This window comes from Cibotium barometz, chromosome 64 (assembly GCF_041138505.1).
Source record: "Cibotium barometz isolate CiBa-2024 chromosome 64, ASM4113850v1, whole genome shotgun sequence".
Lineage (NCBI taxonomy): Eukaryota > Viridiplantae > Streptophyta > Polypodiopsida > Cyatheales > Cibotiaceae > Cibotium > Cibotium barometz.
The window spans coordinates 17,239,110-17,261,352 of NC_141109.1; positions in this window are offsets into that span (position 1 = coordinate 17,239,110).

A 22,243-nucleotide genomic window follows, 5' to 3' on the forward strand; every position below is an offset into this window, starting at 1 on the left:
ACAGAGCTAAAAAACGAGTAGTGCCTTAGGAGTGGCTTAAAGAGATTATTAAGAAGGATACTCAATATTATGGAGGGGATGTTTCCAAGGGAGAGGTAACAAGCACAAGTGAGGATAAGCTCTTGAGGGGTGAACAACCTTATTCGTGGTTGATAAGCATAGTGTATCTCCTTTGGGAGAGAGGTAACATGGTAGCTAATACCGTGCACCAACGAAACTATGCAAAAAAAAAAGGGTTAGGAGAATATGAAGTGCATTATTTCTCAGGGAATGACTCGAATAGTGACATCACTGATTGGCAAGAATGCACGACTGATTGTCTTATGATAGAACATGAAGTGGAAGATAGTGAGTGTGTTTGGGAGAATTTGGAAATTGATGATCACAAGAGGGTTAGAGAGTGTGGGAAAGGAGAAGAAGATAAGGAAGTGGTAGTGTGTGTGAAAGATGTTAGGAGTCCATTCGATAGTTATGTGAGGAATCATGAAGCCTAGGAAGAGGAAATCTTGGCAAAAAATAGTTCATAATAAAGATTAAGTGTAGCGGAGACCACCAAGACCCTATTAAACAATGTATAGTTATCCAGAGTTAAAAAAATGATTTCAATGTTGATAAAAGTGAAGTTGAAAGCTATAATATAAATAAATTAAGAGAGTTATATGTTGAGTTAGAAGAAGAAAAAATAGGAGCCGAAGAGGACTTAAGGGGAGTGAGAGTGGTAATCTCGTGTCTAGAAATAGATAAATCAAGCTTTTAGAGAGTTACGTCAGAGTAGGGAATTACAAAAGATGTCAGATGCATATCATAAGGAAGAAATCGCCTTATTCAATGTTGCCTTAGAAGACAAAAATCTAATTATAGAAGAACGAGAGTTAATTATATGCCAACTTCAGAAGAAGAAATATACCCTTATTCGGTAGTTTGAGGAAGAAAAAAAAGAGGTTATATGGGCTTTAAAGAAGGTAATAGCGCTTAATGAGAGTTATGTTAAGACTTTGAAGGATGAAGTGAGTTTCCATAGATGGGAAGAAAAACATTTGGAAGCTAAAACCATTGAAGTAGGGTAGAAGAAATGAAAAACTATATGTAAACAAGTAGCTAGGGGCCTAAAATCGCACGTGTGAATGTAATTAGAGGGGTTTTGACATCTTGCATAGATATGAGAGAAGTGATAGTAAAAAGAGAGAAATTAAGCTTAGTTATTTTATGACCAGTGACTCTTTTAATGAAAGATAAAGATAAAGAAACACCTAAGTCAAATTGACACGGTCTTCTAGAAAAAATCCCAATGAATATATCTTGAGATATTCTTAGAGTATCTAGTGAGAGATATCAGTCTACTTACGTACGTGATACCAAACAGAGTTGTCCAAATTAGAAACCGCTAAAGGAAAATCGTTATTAAGAGGCTCTTCACTAGAAGGATTTTATTTAGCAGATTTCAATGATGTTTTAACTAAACATTTGAGTGTTTTTTCATGGTCCTATAAATACTTAAAAGGAGCTAATCCCAAGCTCTGTAAACATTACGTTGACTTAGAGCCTGACACAAGACCTATTTGTCAGAACAAAGACGAAGAAACCCAATGTATATAGAGCTTGTTAAAGTTGAAATCACTAAGCTCTTAGATGTGGGGTTTATTTATCATATAGCTTATAGTGAAGAATAGGTACCTATTGTGATAATCCCTAAGAAAAACAAAAAGATCTATACGAGCAATTGAATAATGAGATGAAGAAGGATCATTTTTCTTTGGCATTCACACTGACCAAGTCCTAGAAAAAGAGCTGGTCACGAGCTATATTCCTTTATGGATGGTTTTAGTGGTTAAAACCAAGTGTTAATCAATCCTATGGATGGTTTTAGTGGTTAAAACCAAGTGTTAACCAATCCTACGGATGGTTTTAGTGGTTAAAACCAAGTGTTAATCAATCCTACGGATCAACCTAAAACAAACTTTACTACGGAGTGGGGAACCTTCGCTTATAAAGTTATGTTGTTCGGATGTGTCATGATAATGGCTTATCAAGATTGTCTTAGACATTGGATGGATGCTTTTCTAGATGATTTTTGCATCTTTGGCACTCTTGGGGATATGATTGATAAGTTGAAACAAGTATTCAATCGAAGTATTAAGGTTGGGATATCCTTGAACCCAAAGAAATGTGTCTTTGGTGTGGAAAGTGGTACATTTTTAGGACATGTCTCCAAGGAAGGGATAGCTATGGTTGAAGAAAATATTAGAAAGATGAGTGAGTTACCTCCTCCTAGTAATCTTAAACAAATACAAGGATTTCTAGGCCATGTGAACTACTATCGACGTTTTATCGCAAACTTTGCCATTATCGCTTTACCTTTAATTGCATTGCTGAGGAAATATAATCCTTTTATCTGGACAAAGGAATGTCAAGGATCTTTTGAGCTCCTTAAACAGAGATTAGTGGATCCAATTTTGGTACCTCCGAATTGGACTAAAGAATTCCATATTGAGGCAGATGCTTTGATGATGGCATTTGGTTTGGTATTATGCCAAACAGATAATAATAAAGTGGATCAGGAACTTACACGAGCACGAACGAAACTATATGACAACAAAAAGGAATGTCTCTTGATGGAATTCTTTATCGAGAAGTTTCATCATTATCTTTTAGGAAACAAATTCATATTCTATGTCAATCATGAGATTTTGAAATGCCTCTTGAATAAGCCAAACTTATCAGGAGTGTTATTAGATGAATGCTTTTATTTCAAGGATTTGATTTTTAAAGTCGTGTGACTAAAGCAAGAAAGTTGCATGTATTAGCCAATAATGTATCTAGGTTATTGACAAAATGATCAAAAGATTGGTGTAGATGATGATTTGCTAGATGCTCAATTATTTTTAATAGAAACACAAGTGCCATGGTATGTTGAAAATGCTAATTTTTTGAGCATGGCTCAATATCCACCTACTACGAAAAATAAGAGGGAGAAGATTTTTTTTTTTTGCAATCATGATTTTATAGTTTGTTTGGTGGATATCTTTATAAGTACTTCTCTCAACAAGAAGGAATTTATCGTCATTGTGTGCGTGAAGGTAAAATTCTTACTATTTTGAAAGCATTACATGATGAACCGTGTGGTGGACAGTTTACCGGAGAGCTAATTATTCGTAAGGTTCTCGTGCTGGTTATTGTGACTAACATTTATTCAAAGATTATCATTTTTATTGTGATAGATGTCAACGATTTGGCAAACCATCTAAAAGTTGTGCAACACCTTAACACCTATCTTAGCATTGAAACCATTTGAGAAGTGGGGAATAGATTTTATAGGACCGATAGATCCCCCATCACATTCTAGATCTAATCGATACATTTTGGTATGTATAGATTATGTGACTAAGTGAGTAGAGGCAAAACCCCTGAAGACAGACAGAGCTGTGGACATTGCTAAGTTTCTATACAAGAATATTATTATGTGTTTTGGATGTCCTTTGGAACTAATGAGTGATAGGGGTTCCCATTTCATAAATGATACCATCAATGAGTTGACTGAGATTTATAAAATTAAACATCAGTGCAGTGGTGAGTTCGTGTAGCAAGAAGCAACCTAGTGTTGCTTTATCTAGTACAGAGGTTGAATACAGGGGTGCAGCCATTGCTACATGTGGAGTATGGTTAAAGAGCCTCTTGGCTGATTTGGGTGAGACTATTGATGGCAAGGTTGTCATTCATTGTGACAACATGAGCAGCATACAGTTGGCCAAGTATCCAGTTTTTCATGCGTGGACCAAACACACACAGGTCCACTATCATTATGTTAGAGAGAAAGTGTTGGATGGTACAGTGGATTTGCAGTATGTGAAGACTGAAGAGCTAGTGGCCGACATCTTTACAAAGTCACTTAGCACGGAGAAGTTTGAGTACTTCCGTACTATGTGGAGGTTACAATAGAATTCTATGTGGAATATTAACCAAGATAGTAGCAAAAAACTAAAGAGATTAGGATGAGCGGTTATACAAAGTGTTATGGGCTTATCGTACAACTTATAAAGTCACTATGTAAAATACTCCATTCAATTTATTGTATGGAAGAGATGCAATATTTCCCAATTCCTACTTTGAGGATAGCGTTAGCTATGTGGTTAGGTGACAGTGCTGCATTGAATGAATGGTGTTGAGGTTAGTGATCTTGTATGAGGAGATATTTATAGCTCTTCAAAAGTTTGGAGGTTATGCAGAAAAACAGAAAGGCTTGGCATGACTAGAATATCAAAGTGAGGAATTTCAAAGAGGGCGACTTAGTGCTAGTATATGATAGCAAGTATTATAAATTTCTAGGTAAGTCAAAAATTACATGACCTCACAAGGTATTAGAAGTTTTTGATAATGTCTCTTTGAGTATATAAGATTTACAATAGGAGAATGAACCATTTATGGTAAATGGGTTGCAAGTGAAACATTATGTTACTTGACTGCTATGAACTAGAAGTAGTTAGGGAACTTGAGGTATAGGAGTTGTTTTTTGTAACTTATGGTGTTGTTGTCATGCATAATTGGAGATGAACAAATATTTTAGATGGACTTTATGTGGATTTATATGAGTACACACAGATGTGCACCATCAAGGTCCCTATAGCATTCCTTTACGAAGAGATATTGTGTAGTGAGACTAAGGTCATAACCATAGACATAGCTTAATTAGTGTTTAGGTGTAGAGTGGATTAGTGCTAGTTTTCTGAGTAAGGTAGACTTTAGCAATCATATTTGTAGTATTTCTATACAGAGATAAATACCAATCACGATCTGTCTAATGAGTGAGTAGGATTTTAAGAGAGTGAGTGAGTAGGATTTCAAGACAGTGGTTATATAATCAAACTAGTATTAGTATTAGTATATGTGTGATTCTTTTCAAAAGAACGAGTTATTGGTGGTGGTATTCTTTATATGCAGATATATGAAGAGTGAGAGGAGTAGAACCAAAATAAAGATATGATACAGTGGACACTTCGCAACTAAGTGTGGGGGGAATGGGGAATGATAACTCTGAGTTTCTTGCTTTACATGTCTGCTCTACCTTAATTAACAATGCAATCCTCTATTACCTATATCTAATCTTGCTTAATTATAGATTAGTGAGGGATTAGGGAGAGAGTTTATATTCTTGGTTGGAGGTTGTTGTGCAAGGGACGTTTTTGACATTGCAAGGACATTGGCAACACCATTCCTCTTAATTGTGCACCAAATCAAGTGTTTTTTAGAGGTATTTTTCTTAAGTATGCTTTAAAATGGTCATAATTAGTGATTATTAGGATTTTCAACATGCAATTAAGGGAATTTTATTTATAAAAGTTGTGTTACACATAATGTGTTAATTTCATAAGTCATATCACTAATCAAGCATGTTTAATGTCTTATTTAAAAATTAAATAGAGATTATTTATTATCTTATTTAATCCACTTAATTAAAAATTACAGAATAAAGATTATTAGGATTTTCAACGCACAATTAAGAGAATGCTGGATATCAAAGTTGTGTTACATCAAAATGTGTTAATTTTATAAGTCATATCACTAATCAAATATGTTTAATTTCTTAATTAATCAACTTAATTAAAAATTACAGAATGGAAGTTAATGAAGGAACCCTAATTTTAAATGATCATTTTTTAAATGTGGTTCAAAGCAGAGAAACAAAATATTGAATAATTACTATGTTGAATTTTTTAGAATTATTGGATTTTATTTTTTATTTATGGATTAATTTCTAAAATCAAAATAGAAATAGTAATTAACTATTATGGAGGAGTTAATTTAAGAATTTAGAGGAGTATTTGGGCATGTTTTACTCACATAAATTTTTTAACATGTTTTGATTTGTTTTATTATGAGTAATTATGGAATTATTGGGTATTTTTATGAGCTGAGAATTGAACAAATATTTTTTAATAAATAGCTAATTATTTTAATTTATCTACAAAAATTAAGGATAATTTTTAGAGATGTTATGGAGTTGCAAAAGGAAGTGATAAATCACGAGAATGCCTTTCTAATAGAAAATAATTAAGTTTCTTTATGTCTAGCTTAAGTTTTAGAAAACTAATATTCCTAAATATATAATGAATCTAGAGAAAGTTTTTTTAAAAACTTAGGTTTGTTTTTTATCTTTTATCTTTTTATTAAAGGGTTTGAACAGATAATGAATATTCTTTGTAGTTGTAATTTAAAATGGGTATAATTGTTTGTTTAGTGGAGGGTTAATAAGTAGATTTAGGTAATTAATTTGAATATGATTTTTGAAAGTAATATGCTATTTTTAATGATTTATTATGGCATGTAAAGTTTGACATTTTTTACATTTCATTTGTGGGTACATACTTTGTAAAATAGAGCCAGTTTGTTGCATAATAAGAAACATTCATGCATGTGAAATGGTTTTATGCCTATTAAGTGGAGGCACTGTCCAACTTGCTAAACATTATCCTAGAAAGAATTAAAAACGTAAGTGTTTATGCAATATGTATTAAGAGACTAAGGTTATGTAGAAGGGGAAGAGAAGGGTGTGAGTGTGAGTGGACTTAAGGACCTATTTAAAGGTGGAGCCATGAGGCATTTTGTATTGAGCAAGGCCTAGTTGTATGCATAAACAACTTAATAAGCAAGAGTTTGTTCTTGTATTTTGTGAGTCTCTCCTCTCCACACACTTGATCTAGCATGAGCACCACGTTTTCTCAACATGGTATCAGAGCTTGGTTGATTAGAACCACTTGTGGTGTAGAATAGGTCAAAAATCTTCACTTTTCCTTATCTTTTCTTGTGTGGAGCTCAACCCTCTCATGGTGAAGGACTTCCAGCAGCATGTAGAGGCAAGATCTCTCAGAGATTTCAACTAATGAAGTGTAGTAGACTCCCGGGCGCATCATTTCGTATAGTCAATTTTTGTATTCATCGCTCATCCGCTGCGGCATTTCTCCTGCAGCAACCCGACGTCAGTTCTTTGTGCAACGCTGGCCGTATAGCCATACGGTGGCTGTAGGCCATCATTAAGCATGGTGTTTGAGGGCTTTAGTAGCCCATTGTGTAAGGACTCTACAGCTTCAATCTGAGCCCATTCCATCCACAGATGCGCCGGCTAGAAGCAAAAGACCAGGTGCCTCTTTCACTTCCTTCTTCAAGCTTTCCATTAAAGCTTCAAAGTGATTTTTTTCTTGCTCATATCATCACCTCCCTTGCTCTAATCACTAAAGTGGTGTAGTGAATGTTTGTTGCTAGGTTTTCTCTTGATTTTGAAGAGTTTCCATTCACATGAGGTATCCATAAGCCTCATGCTCAACAAGCTTCATCATCAACATCAACATTCAAGCTTTCAAAGCTTTCAAAATGTGCTTTTAAGCAATAATTATATTGTTTAATACTAATTAATCTGTTAATCTAGCAAAGGAAAAGTGTTCTTAAATACTAATAGTGTTATTAAACACTAATGGTGAGTTAATCACTAAAATAAGTGTTATTTGATACTAAAAATGTGCTTTTTAGTACTAATTATGTTTTATACACACTAATGGTGATCTTAATCACCAACCAAAGTGTTCATTAATACTAATGAAGCCAATCCTCATTAAAATTAGTAATTAAGCACAAACCCTAAGTGCTAAACCATAAAATTTACTATTTTAATCTCCTATTTATGCAACATTCTCAACTTCATTAGGGTTGTTGCACTCTCTTAAGCCTCTCTCTTTCTAATTAAACCTAAATATCATAAATTTCTGGTTTTTTCCTCTTCATAATCAGCCCATTACTCTCTTATAATCTCTTTCAATATCCAATGTCAAAGGACACTCAAATCAAGAAGTTCTCGGGAGAGGGCTTCCACACTTGGCAAGTCCTTGTCAAGTATAAGATGATGTCCAAAGGCTTTTGGCCATTCATCTCTGGCACCAAGGTTATTGATCGGGCAAAGGCTAAAGACGTTGAAGATGATGAGAGGGCACAAGTCATCATCATGCTTCATCTTGATGAGGCACTCATCCACCATGTGGACTAGCTTCCGACTGCAAAGGAGAAAAGGGATGAGCTTGATAAGCTCTATGGAGCTCGTGGTAAGAATTCCAAGATCTCACTCAAAATCAAATTTTTTAGCTTGGAACTCAAAGAGGGAGAAGGCATTGGAGCCTTTATCTCTCACTTGAAGGGCCTTATGGCTCAACTTGCATCAGTGAATGCAAGAATGGATGAAGATGATGCAGTGGCTGTTTTGCTCAAAGCAGTCAAGAAAGTGTACCCCACTTTGGTCACCACCCTGAAGAACATACCTAATCCCACCCTTAAAGGAGTCATCAAATCATGTCTTGATGAAGAAAAGAGGCGAAAGGGAGCAGCTGAATCTTCAAATGCAACCACTTCATCGACTATCGAACAAGCTTTGTCACATCAAGTGGTCAAAGTAAGATGTGCCCATTGTAAAAAGGTAGGTCATTTGGCAAATAATTGTTGGGTCAAATATCCCAACAAAATGAAATGTAACAAGTGTAAACAAACGGGACATATCACTTCAAAATGTCCTAACAAAGAGTCAGAGGGGCTAACTTTGTATCAACCTCTAACTCCTCTAAGCATTTGTTTTAAAGCTCAATGTAATCACACCTATATTCCAAACCTTGTATGCCTAATGTTATAAAGGCATCCTATGTCCAATACCACCTATTCCATCCTTTTATAGTTGGTATTGAGGGGGACTAAGGTTATGTAGAAGGGGAAGAGAAGGGTGTGAGTGTGAATGGACTTAAGGTCCACTTGCTCACCTATTTAAAGGTGGAGCCATGAGGCATTTTGTATTGAGCAAGGCCTAGTTGTATGCATAAACAACTTAATAAGCAAGAGTTTGTTCTTGTATTTTGTGAGTCTCTCCTCTCCACACACTTGATCTAGCATGAGCACCACGTTTTCTCAACAATATGTTTGGAGGTGATATTTGGACTACATTAGAATGCAAGCAAGTGAACTTAAATGTGAGCAAATAGCATATAAAATACCTTTTTAGTAGCATAATAACCTAATACTTGGCTAGCTCTAGTAACCCATGTTTACAGAGAGTAGTCTAGTGGATCATTGGAATGGTTTATAGGAGCTTCATGGATGGTGGTTTTCATTGCTTATTTGTGTTCATTTGGGGAGGTTCTTCTGCCTTCTTCTTTCAAAGGCAAGGTGGTAAATCTTTATAAAGTGTTGGTGTTGAAGAGGAAGTTAAAGTTGGAGATAGTGTGAAGAGTGAAGAGTGAGAAGAGTTGGTGTTTGTGAGAGAAATAAAGAAAAGTGAAGTAAAGTGTGGAACGTTCGAGATCCAAAGTTCTTCATCGGCATGAGGTGCTGATTCCAAGGCAAAGTGTTTTATTTAATGCTCACGGGCACGTCCAAAAGCTAAGTGTAGGAGGAAAACCCTATTTTGTGTATTTTTGGCATAATTTTATGGTTTACATTGATAATTATCAAGATTTTTGGCCATTAAAATTGTTTATTTGATGTGCTTTATTGTAAAAATCCATTATAGATTGGCATGGCAATTTATTTAGCGGGTTCGTATAAATTTTAAAAGTCATGATCAATAAAATATGTGTGAGCTTTATAAATTTTGAGGGTTGAAGGATACTTTTAAATTTTATATGTTGTAAGTTAAAAGGTTTTTATGACCTTAGTTTAAAATATGTACTCAACTTTTTTGAATATCAATAAAAAATCAAGAAAGGTGGTATGGACGATTGAGGAAGTTGGCTAGAGGAGACATGAGTCTTTTTAGTGCTTCTTTTTTCCTTTCTTTCTCTCTCTCAACACTCAATCTTGTTCTTGTAGCTTGAGTATGCTCTCATGTGTGTGGGTGCTATTTTCTTGGCAAGAGAGAATTTGTAGGTTTTTTAAGCTATGTGCCCCAATGCATATATTATGTATGTCTTGAGCCTAGTTTTGTGAGTGCTTGAAGGGACTACAAGACTGGCTTTCTAAAGAAGCCCAGAAGCCACGACCACACCACTAGGAGACCCGCTTTCTGGCAAGTAAGAATCGATTCTTTTTTATTTAGCCTCATTTTTATTCCCACTATAATCAAGTAGATTTGGTTGCACATGCACATGAGAAATGGGACCTAGGCACTTGGGCTTAGGAACATTTACATGTGTACTTTTGGGGGGGCCTAGGCTATATTAGGCATAGGGCTCATGGACATTGTACCGTTTTTTATCATTATACTTTTATGAGTACTCTTACTCTTTGGAGCTCTAAGCTTCCATGGTGAACTTCTCCCTCTTGAGAAGCTATGTGTGTACTCCATTATGAGTGCAATAATGATGATAAGTGGGTCATCTGTGTACTCTATGCTAATGAGTGCAATCTCTTAGGTTTTCTTCATTGCATTAGTATCAGAGCTCTTGGCTTAGATCCTTGCTTAAGAAAGTGATTAATGATAATCATTTTTAGATTACTATTAATCCAATATTTTAGAATGCATTATCTTGATCATGATTAGTGTCATTGTTAGAATTGATTTTTTACACAATTTTCAAATTTGCTAATTTCTTGTTTTAACAAGATTAGCAATAAAATTTATGTTAATCATTTTTTAATTTGTATTAATCACCGTTTTTAGAACTTAAATCCACTTTCTTGTTTGATTTCTTGAACTCCTTGATCTTCGTGATCTTGATTTTCTTGAAAATTTTCTTGATTATCAAAATTAGATTTGACATCCATTGGAAGTGCCATCAATGTGACTTTTAATAAAGTGATCCTTTTTAAAAGAGAATCTTTTGGTTAGGAAGCAACACACCTTTCACACTTTTTGAAGTGCTCTACACATGGTTACTTGGGGATTAGAGATAAGGATGATAAGTTGCATCATTCATGACTTGTGCTTCAAATAAATTCCAAAAGTGACTCAGAAGAAATAGGTGGTGGTTTTACACTAAGACATGGGTCTCAAAAAGAGAAAACAAAGTACAATTAGTACATTGTTTGGATGGAATGTTGTTCAAAAGGATTTCTAGAGCTATTATTTGTTGAAAATCTTGCCACAACAAGGTGTCCTCCTGGGTCAATAATTCATTTAAAAAAACAGTGAGTTAATAGCACTCTTAGAGATTATGAAGCTTGATGCCCATCGTGTTTTGCAAAACCACAAATATCAAGTGGTTATCACACACTAGATCACGTTATCAAAAGGCTTGTGAGCTTGATGCCTTGATATTTGCATGGAAAAAGAAAAAATCACAGAGTGGTATGGTAAAACAAGAATTTTTAGTGTGTAATTTTGGTTTGCATATGCTTGAAAATGTCCTGACAGAGTTGAACTTTGTTAGCTTTCTTGAAGATGCATGAAGATAATATAGATTTGACATCCATTGGAAGTGCCATCGATGTGACCATTAATAAAGTGATCCTTTTTAAAAGAGAATCTTTTGGTAAAGATGCAACACACCTTTCACACTTTTTGAAGTGCTCTACACATGGTCACTTGGGGATTAGAGATAAGGATGATAAGTTACATCATCATGACTTGTGCTTAAAATGAATTCCAAAAGTGAGTGAGAAGAAATAGGTGGTGGTTTTACACTAAGACATGGGTCTCAAAAAGAGGAAACAAAGTACAATTAGTACATTGTTTGGATGGAATGTTGTTCAAAAGGATTCCTGGAGATCAATAATTCATTTAAAAAAATAGTGGGTTAAAGGCACTATTAGAGATTATGAAGCTTGATGCCCATCGTGTTTTGCAAAACCACAAATATCAGGTGGTTTTATCACACACAAGGTCAAGTTATCAAAGGGCTTGTTAGCTTGATGCCTTGGTATTCCCTATGCATGGAAATAGAAAAAGTCACGAAGTGGTATGGTAAAACAAATAATTTTTAGTGTGTAATTTTGTTTACATATGCTTGCAAATGTCTTGATAGAGTTGAACTTTCTTGGCTTGAAGATGCATGAAGATAATATAGATTTGACATCCATTGGAAGCGATGTGACCATTAATAAAGCGATCCTTTTAAAAAAATCTTTTGGTTAGGATGCAACTCACCTTTCACACTTTTTGAAGTGCTCTACACATGGTTACTTGGGGATTATAGATAAGGATGATAAGTTACATCATCATGACTTGTGCTTAAAATGAATTCCAAAAGTGAGTGAGAAGAAATAGGTGGTGGTTTTTTACGAAGACCTAAGTCTCAAAAAGAAGAAACAAAGTACAATTAGTACATTGTTTGCATGGAATGTTGTTCAAAAGGATTCCTAGAGCTATTATTTGTTGAAAAACTTGCCACAACAAGGTGTCATCTTGGGTCAATATTTCATTTAAAAAAATAGTGAGCTAATGGCACTCTTAGAGATTATGAAGCATGATTCTCGTCGTGTTTTGCAAAACCACAAATATCAGGCGGTTATTACACACCAGGTTAAGTTATCAAAAGGCTTGTGAACAAAGTCACGGAGTGGTATGGTAAAACAAGATTTTTTAGTGTGAAAATTTTTTGCATATGCTTGCAAATGTCTTGACAGAGTTGAACTTTCTTAGCTTGAAGATGCATGAAGATAATATAGATTTGACATCCATTGGAAGTGCCATGGATGTGACCATTAATAAAGTGATCCTTTTTAAAAGAGAATATTTTGGTTAGGATGCAACACACCTTTCACACTTTTTGAAGTGCTCTACACATGGTTACTTGGGGATTAGAAATGAGGATGATAAGTTGCATATCATCCATGACTTTTTCTTCAAATGAATTCCAAAAGTGAGTGAAAAGAAAAAGGTGGTGATTTTACACTAAGACATGGGTCTCAAAAAGAGGAAACAAAATACAATTAGTACATTGTTTGGATGGAATGTTGTTCAAAACGATTCCTAGAGCTATTATTTGCTCAAGAGCTTGCCACAACAAGGTGCCCTCTTGGGTCAATAATTCATTAAAAAAACAGTGAGTTAAAGGCACTCTTAGAGATTATGAAGCTTGATGCCCATCATCGTGTTTTGCAAAACCAGAAATATCAGGTGGTTTTATCACACACTAGGTCAAGTTATCAAAAGGCTTGTGAGCTTGATGCCTTGCTATTCCATATGCATGGAAAAAGAAAAAGTTACAGAGTGGTATAGTAAAACAATAATTTTTAGTGTGTAATTTTGTTTGCATATGCTTGCAAATGTCTTGAGAGAGTTGAACTTTCTTAGCTTGAAGATGCCTAAAGATAATATAGATTTGACATCCATTGGCCATGGATGTGACCATTAGTAAAGTGATCCTTTTTAAAAAGAAAATCTTTTGGTTAGGATGCAACTCACCTTTCACACTTTTTGAAGTGCTCTACACATGGTTACTTGGGGATTAAGATAAGGATGATAAGTTGCATCATCATGACTTGTGCTTCAAATGAATTCCAAAAGTGAGAGAGGAAATAGGTGGTGGTTTTACACTAAGACATGAGTCTCAAAAAGAAGAAACAAAGTACAATTAGTACATTGTTTGCATGGAATGTTGTTCAAAAGGATTCCTAGAGGTTAACAACCCCAATTTTGCTCTTGATCACTTTCTACTCTTCAATCAAGGCACTCTCATGGCCTTCAAGAGTGGGCCCCTTCATGTATTTTAAAGTATTAGTAATAATGATAGCTATTATTTGCTGAAAAACTTGCCACAACAAGGTGTCATCTGGGTCAATACTTCATTTAAAAAAACAGTGAGCTAACGGCACTCTTGGAGATTATGAAGCTTGATGCCCATCGTGTTTTGCAAAACCACAAATATCAGGTTGTCATCACACACTAGATCAAGTTATCAAAAGGCTTGTGAGCTTGATGCCTTGATATTTTCATGGAAAGAGAAAAAGTCACGGAGTGGTATGGTAAAATAAGAATTTTTAGTGTGAAGTCAATATTAGGTAGTTTGGGAAAAATCTCACATTTTGGGAATCAATTACTCCATATAGTTTTGGACATATCTTAAACATACTAACTCCAAATTTGTCGGAGATCATAGATTTAGATTCTACTCTTCAAGATCTTTCCGATGATATGTCACATGAGGGGGTTTTGACAAACTTTTGGACAAGTTTACCATGCTCCCATTTTTCAAATGGGAATGGGATTTTTCCCAAATTATCTAATATGGTGTTTGTGAAATTTTGGTTTGCATATGCTTGAAAATGTCTTGACAGAGTTGAACTTTGTTAGCTTGAAGATGCATGAAGATAATATAGATGTGATCCATTGGAAGTGCCATTGATGTGACCATTAATAAAGTGATCCTTTTTAAAAGAGAATCTTTTGGTTAGGATGCAACACACCTTTCACACTTTTGGAAGTGCACTACACATGGTCACTTGTTGGGGATTAGAGATAAGGATGATAAGTTGCATCATCATGACTTGTGCTTCAAATGAATTCCAAAAGTGAGTGAGAAGAAAGGTCAAGTTATCGAAAGGCTTGTGAGCTTGATGCCTTGCTATTCACTATGCATGGAAAAAGAAAAAGTCACGGAGTGGTATGGTAAAATAAGAATTTTTAGGGTGTAATTTTGTTTGCATATGCTTGCAAATGTCTTGACAGAGTTGAACTTTCTTAGCTTGAAGATGCATGAAGATAATATAGATTTGACATCCATTGAAAGTGCCATCGATGTGACCATTAATAAAGTGATCCTTTTTAAAAGAGAATCTTTTAGTTAGGATGCAACACACCTTTCACACTTTTTGAAGTGCTCTACACATGGTTACTTGGGGATTAGAGATAAGGATGATAAGTTGCATCATCATGACTTGTTCTTCAAATGAATTCCACAAGTGAGTGAGAAGAAATAGGTGATGGTTTTACACTAAGACATGGGTCTCAAAAACAGGAAACAAAGTATAATAAGTACATTGTTTGGATGGAATGTTGTTCAAAAGGATTCCTAGAGCTATTGTTTGTTGAAAAGCTTGCCACAACAAGGTGTCCTCTTGGGTCAATAAAAAAAACAGTGAGTTAACGGCACTCTTAGAGATTTTGAAGCTTGATGCCCATCGTGTTTTGCAAAACCTCAAATATAAGGTGGTTATCACACACTAGGTTTGGTTATCAAAAGGCTTGTGAGCTTGATGCCTTGCGATTCCCTATGCATGGAAAAAGAAAAAGTCACGGAGTGATATGGTAAAACAAGATTTTTTAGTGTGTAGATTTGTTTGCATATGCTTGCAAATGTCTTCACAGTGTTGAACTTTCTCGAGATGCATGAAGATAATATAGATCTGACATCCATTGGAAGTGCCATCGATGTAACAATTAATAAAGTAATCCTTTTTATTAAAAGAGAATCTTTTGGTTAGGATGCAACACACTTTTCACACTTTTTGAAGTGCTCTACACATGGTTACTTGGGGATTAGAGACAAGGATGATAAGTTGCATCATCATGACTTGTGCTTAAAATGAAATCCAAAAGTGAGTGAGAAGAAATAGGTGGTGGTTTTACACTAAGACATGGGTCTAAAAAAGAGGAAACAGAGTACAATTCATAAATTGTTTGGATGGTGTTGTTCAAAAGGATTCCTAGAGCTATTATTTGTTGAAAAGCATGCCCCACAACAAGGTGTCCTCTTGGGTCAATAATTCATTTAAAGAAACAGTGAGTTAACGGCACTCTTAGAGATTATGAAGCTTGATGCCCATTGTATTTTGCAAAACCACAAATATCAGGTGGTTATCACACACTAGGTCAAGTTATCAAAAGGCTTGTGAGCTTGATGCCTTGCTATTTGCATGGAAAAAGAAAAAGTCACGGAGGGCGGTTGCAAGATCAGGGTGCCCAGTTTTGTCCACTCAGGCACCCTGTAAACAGTAAAAAAACAGGCATTTGTTTACCTTTAGTGGCTAATCTCTCCTAGTAAATGAAGGAATTTTGTTTCAAGTTCTTTTGTTGGAACATCATATTCAAAGTTGGAAATATAGATGCATAATTTGATTAAGCATAAGATAGTCAAAAGTCCTCATTTTCTTAGGTACAAAGTCAATGTATACACCCTGTCCCAAATTTGAACTGATTCCATAAAATGCTAATATCTTTTACATATAAACTCATATGAGATTCCCACTTTGTACCTTAGATCTTCACATAATATGGAGCTTAACTTAATTTTTCAAGAAAATTTTAAGATATTTGTCTATTTTCTTTAAATATTTCAAGGTCTTTAAAGTGTTATAATATACGCCACTTTTTGTACCCACAATAGCTACCACTTAAAATCTTCAATCTTGTAGATCAAAAGAGTGGGTAGATACTGAGACATTAGTAGAATGTGGTGGTTAGTAAAAATTGCAAATCCAATGGTTGGATTTTTAATGATCTCTTTTTCAAAATTCTTCCAGACTATCAGAAGGCCTGCAAATATTAATAATCTAATTAGTCAAATTACATTTTTGATGTGAATCATCTAAAACCTATAGGGACTAGTGTACTTGTAATGGTGCATCTATGGAAAAATAAGTTGGATCACTCTAAGTATGGAAACATCATTTGTTTATCATTTCATCATATTTTTTATTAATTTTGATTAATTAGATTAATTTATATTAATTTAAGCTATATTGGGTTAATTTAAGGGCAAGCATAATTTCTATTATTTGCTTGATCTCATTTTAAGTACCTTGCCCCCTAAAATTTGCTCTCCAAGCATTGTCCCAGTCCAGCAAAAACTGGATAAAACTGGACACCCTGATCTTGCAACAACCCCGGAGTGGTATGGAAAACAAGAATTTTTAGTGTGTAATTTTGTTTGCATATGCTTGCAAATGTCTGGACAGAGTTGAACTTTCTTAGCTTGAAGATTTATGAAGAAACATAGATTTGAAATCCATTGGAAGTGCCATCGATGTGACCATTAATAAAGTGATCCTTTTTATTGAAAGAGAATCTTTTGGTTAGAATGCAACACACCTTTCACACTTTTTGAAGTGCTCTACACATGGTTACTTGGGGAATAGAGATAAGGATGATAAGTTGCATCTTCATGACTTGTGCTTCAAACGAACTGCAAAAGTGAGTGAGAAGAAATAGGTGGTAGTTTTACACTAAGACATGGGTCTCAAAAAGAGGAAACAAAGTACAGTTAGTACATTGTTTGAATGGAATGTTGTTCAAAAGGATTCCTAGAGCTATTATTTGTTGAAAAGCTTGCCACAACAAGGTGTCCTCTTAGGTCAATAATTCATTTAAAAAAGCAATGAGTTAATGGCACTGTTAGAGATTATGAAGCTTGATGCCCATCGTATTTTGCAAAACCAGAAATATCAGGTGGTTATGACACACTAGGTCAAGTTATCACAAAAGGCTTGTGAGCTTGATGCCTTGCTATTTTCTATGCATGGAAAAAGAAAAATTCATGGAGTCGTATGGTAAAACAAGATTTTTTAGTGTGTAATTTTGTTTGCATATGCTTGCAAATGTCTTGACAGAGTTGAACTTTATTATCTTGAAGATGCATGAAGATAATATAGATTTGACATCCATTGGAAGTGCCATCAATGTGACCATTAATAAAGTGATTCTTTTTAAAAGAGAATCTTTTGGTTAGGATGCAACACACCTTTCACACTTTTTGAAGTGCTCTACACATGGTTACTTGGGTATTAAAGATAAGGATGATAAGTTGCATCATCTCATGACTTATGCTTCAAATGAATTCCAAAAGTGAGTGAGAAGAAATAGGTGGCGGTTTTACACTAAGACATGGGTCTGAAAAAGAGAAAACAAAGTACAATTAGTACATTGTTTGGATGGAATGTTGTTCAAAAGGATTCCTATGGCTATTGTTTGTTGAAAAGCATTCCACACAAAGGTGTCCTCTTCTTGGGTCAATAATTCATTTAAAAAAATAGTGAGTTAATGGCACTCTTAGAGATTATGAAACTTGATGCCCATCGTGTTTTGCAAAACCACAACTATCAGGTGGTTATCACACACTAGGTCAAGTTATCAAAAGGTTTGTGAGCATGATGCCTTGCTATTCTCTATGCATGTAAAAGAAAAAGTCACGGAGTGGTATGGTAAAACAAGAATTTCTAGTGTGTAATTTTGTTTGCATATGCTTGCAAATGTCTGACAGAGTTGAACTTTCTTAGCTTGAAGATGCATGAAGATAATATAGATTTGACATCCATTGGAAGTGTCATTGATGTGACCATTATTAAAGTGATCCTTTTTAAAAGAGAATCTTTTGGTTAGGATGCAACACACCTTTTACACTTTTTGATGTGCTCTACACATGGTTACTTGGAGATTAGAGATAAGGATGATAAGTTACATTATCATGACTTGTGCTTCAAATGAACTCCAAAAGTGAGTGAGAAGAAATAGGTGGTGGATTTACACTAAGACATGGGTCTCAAAAAAGGAAACAAAGTACAATTAGTACATTGTTTAGATGGAATATTGTTCAAAAGGATTCCTAGAGCTATTATTTGTTGAAAAGCTTGCCACAACAAGGTGTCCTCTTGGGTCAATAATTCATTTAAAAAAACAGTGAGTTAACAGCACTCTCAGAGATTATGAAGCTTGATGCCCATCGTGTTTTGGAAAACCATAAATATCAGGTGGTTATCACACACTAGGTCAATTATCAAAAGGCTTGTGAGCTTGATGCCTTGCTATTCCCCATGCATGGAAAGAGAAAAAGTCACGGAGTGGTATGGTAAAACAAGAATTTTTGGTGTGTAATTTTGTTTGCATATGCTTGTTGCAAATGTCTTGACAGAGTTGAACTTTGTTAGCTTGAAGATGTATGAAGATAATATAGATTTGACATCCATTGGAAGTGCCATCGATGTGACCATTAATAAAGTGATCCTTTTTAAAAGAGAATCTTTTGGTTAGGATGCAACACACGTTTCACACTTCTAGAAGTGCTCTACACATGGTTACTTGGGGATTAGTGATAAGGATGATAAGTTGCATCATCTCATGACTTGTGCTTCAACAAATGAATTCCAAAAGTGAGTAAGAAGAAATAGGTGGTGGTTTTACAATAAGACATGGGTCTAAAAAAGAGGAAACAAAGTACAATTAGTACATTGTTTGGATGGAATGTTGTTCACAAGGATTCCTAGAGCTATTATTTGTTGAAAAGCATGCCCCACAACAAGGTGTCCTCATGGGTCAATAATTCATTTAAACAAACAGTGAGTTAACACCACTCTTAGAGATTATGAAGCTTGATGCCCATTGTGTTTTGCAAAACTACAAATATCAGGTGGCTATCAGACACTAGGTCAAGTTATCAAAAGGCTTGTGAGCTTGATGCCTTGCTATTTGCATGGAAAAAGAAAAATTCGCAGATTGGTATGATAAAATAAGAATTTTTAGTGTGTAATTTTATTTGCATATGCTTGCAAATGTCTTGACAGAGTAGTTGAACTTTCTTAACTTGAAGATTCATGAAGATAATATGGATTTGACATCCATTAAAATTTCCATCGATGTGACCATTAATAAAGTGATCCTTTTTATTGAAAGAGAATCCACCTTTCACACTTTTTGAAGTGCTCTACACATGGTTACTTGGGGAATAGAGATAAGGATGATAAGTTGCATCATCAGGACTTGTGCTTCAAATGAATTCCAAAAGTGAGTGAGAAGAAATAGGTGGTGGTTTTACACTAAGACATGGGTCTCAAAAAGAGGAAACAAAGTACAATTAGTACATTGTTTGGATGGAATGATGTTCCTAGAGCTATTATTTGTTGAAAAGCTTGCCACATTAAGGTGTCCTCTTGGGTTAATAATTCATTTAAAAAAACAGTAAGTTAATGGCACTCTTAAAGATTATGAAGCTTGATGCCCATCAGGTTTTGCAAAACCACAAATATCAGGTGGTTATCACACACTAGGTCAATTTATCACAAAAGTCTTGTGAGCTTGATGCCTTGCTATTTTCTATGCATGGAAAAAGAAAAAGTCATAGAGTCGTATGGTAAAACAAGAACTTTTAGTGTGTAATTTTGTTTGCATATGCTTGCAAAAGTCTTGACAGAGTTGAACTTTCTTAGCTTGAAGATGCATGAAGATAATATAGATTTGACATCCATTGTGACCATTAATAAAGTGATCCTTTTTAAAAGACAATCTTTTGGTTAGGATGCAACACACCTTTCACACTTTTTGAAGTGCTCTACACATGGTTACTTGGGGATTAGAGATAAGGATGATAAGTTACATCATCATGACTTGTGCTTCAAATGAATTCCAAAAGTGAGTGAGAAGAAATAGGTGGGTGTTTTACACTAAGACATGGGTCTTAAAAAGAGGAAACCAAGTATAATTAGTACATTGTTTGGATGGAATGTTGTTCAAAAGGATTCCTAGAGCTATTGTTTGTTGAAAAGCTTGCCACAAGAAGGTGTCCTCTTGGGTCAATAATTCATTTATAAAAAAAAGTGAGTTAACGGCACTCTTAGAGATTATGAAGCTTGATGCCCATCGTGTTTTGCAAAACCACAAATATCACGTGGTTATCACATAATAGGTCAAGTTATCAAAAGGTTTGTGAGCTTGATGCCTTGCTATTCTCTATGCATGAAAAAAGAAAAACTCACGGAGTGGTATGGTAAAACAAGAATTTCTAGTGTGTAATTTTGTTTGCATATGCTTGCAAATGTCTTGGCAGAGTTGAACTTTCTCAGCTTGAAGATTCATGAAGATAATATCGATTTGACATCCATTGGAAGTGCCATCGATGTGACCATTAGTAAAGTGATCCTTTTTAAAAGAGAATCTTTTGGTTAGGATGCAACACACCTTTCACACTTTTTGAAGTGCTCTACACATGGTTACTTGGAGATTAGAGATAAGGATGATAAGTTGCATCATCACGACTTGTGCTTCAAATGAATTCCAAAAGTGAGTGAGAAGAAATAGGTGGTGGTTTTACACTAAGACATGGGTCTCAAAAAGAGAAAACAAAGTACAATTAGTACATTGTTTGGATGGAATGTTGTTCAAAAGGATTCCTAGAGCTATTATTTGTTGAAAAGCTTGCCACAACAAGGTGTCCTCTTGGGTCAATAATTCATTTAAAAAAACAATGAGTTAACGGCACTTTTAGAGATTATGAAGCCTGATGCCCATCGTGTTTTGCAAAACCGCAAATATCAGGTGGTTATCACACACTAGGTCAAGTTATCAAAAGGCTTGTGAGCTTGATGCCTTGCTTTTTCTTATGCATGGAAAGAGAGAAAGTTATTATTTGTTGAAAAGCTTGCCACAACAAGGTTTCCTCTTGGGTCAATAATTCATTTAAAAAAACAATGAGTTAACGGCAGTCTTAGAGATTATGAAGCTTGATGCCCATCATGTTTTGCAAAATCGCAAATATCAGGTGGTTATCACACACTAGGTCAAGTTATCAAAAGGCTTGTGGCGCTTGATGCCTTGCTTTTCCCTATGCATGGAAAGAGAGAAAGTTAGGGAGTGGTATCGTAAAACAAGAATTTTTTGTCTGTTATTTTGTTGGCATATGCTTGTTGCAAATGTCTTGACAGAGTTGAACTGTCTTAGGTTGAAGATGCATGAAGATAATATATATTTGACATCCATTGGAAGTGCCATCAATCTGACCATTAATAAAGTGATCCTTTTTGAAAGAGAATCTTTTGGTTAGGATGCAACACACCTTTCACACTTTTTGAAGTGCTCTACACATGGTTACTTGGGGATTAGAGATAAGGATAATAAGTTGCATTATTATGACTTGTGCTTCAAATGAATTCCAAAAGTGAGTGAGAAGAAATAGGTGGTGGTTTTACACTAAGACATGGGTCTCAAAAAGAGGAAACAAAGTACAATTAGTACATTGTTTGGATGCAATGGTGTTCAAAAGGATTCCTAGAGCTATTGTTTGTTAAAAAGCTTGCCACACCAAGGTGTCCTCTTGGGTCAATAATTCATTTAAAAAAACAACGAGTTAACGACACTCTTAGAGATTATGAAGCTTGATGCTTATTGTGTTTTGCAAAACCACAAATATCAGGTGGTTATCACACACTAGGTCAAGTTATCAAAAGGAACGTGAGCTTGATGCCTTGCTATTTGCATATGCTTGCAAATGTCTTAATAGAGTTGAACTTTCTTAGCTTGAAGATTCATGAAGATACTATAGATTTAACATCGATTGGAAGTGCCATCGATGTGACCATTAATAAAGTGATCCTTTTTATTGAAAGAGAATCTTTTGGTTAGGATCTCGGGGGGTGCACT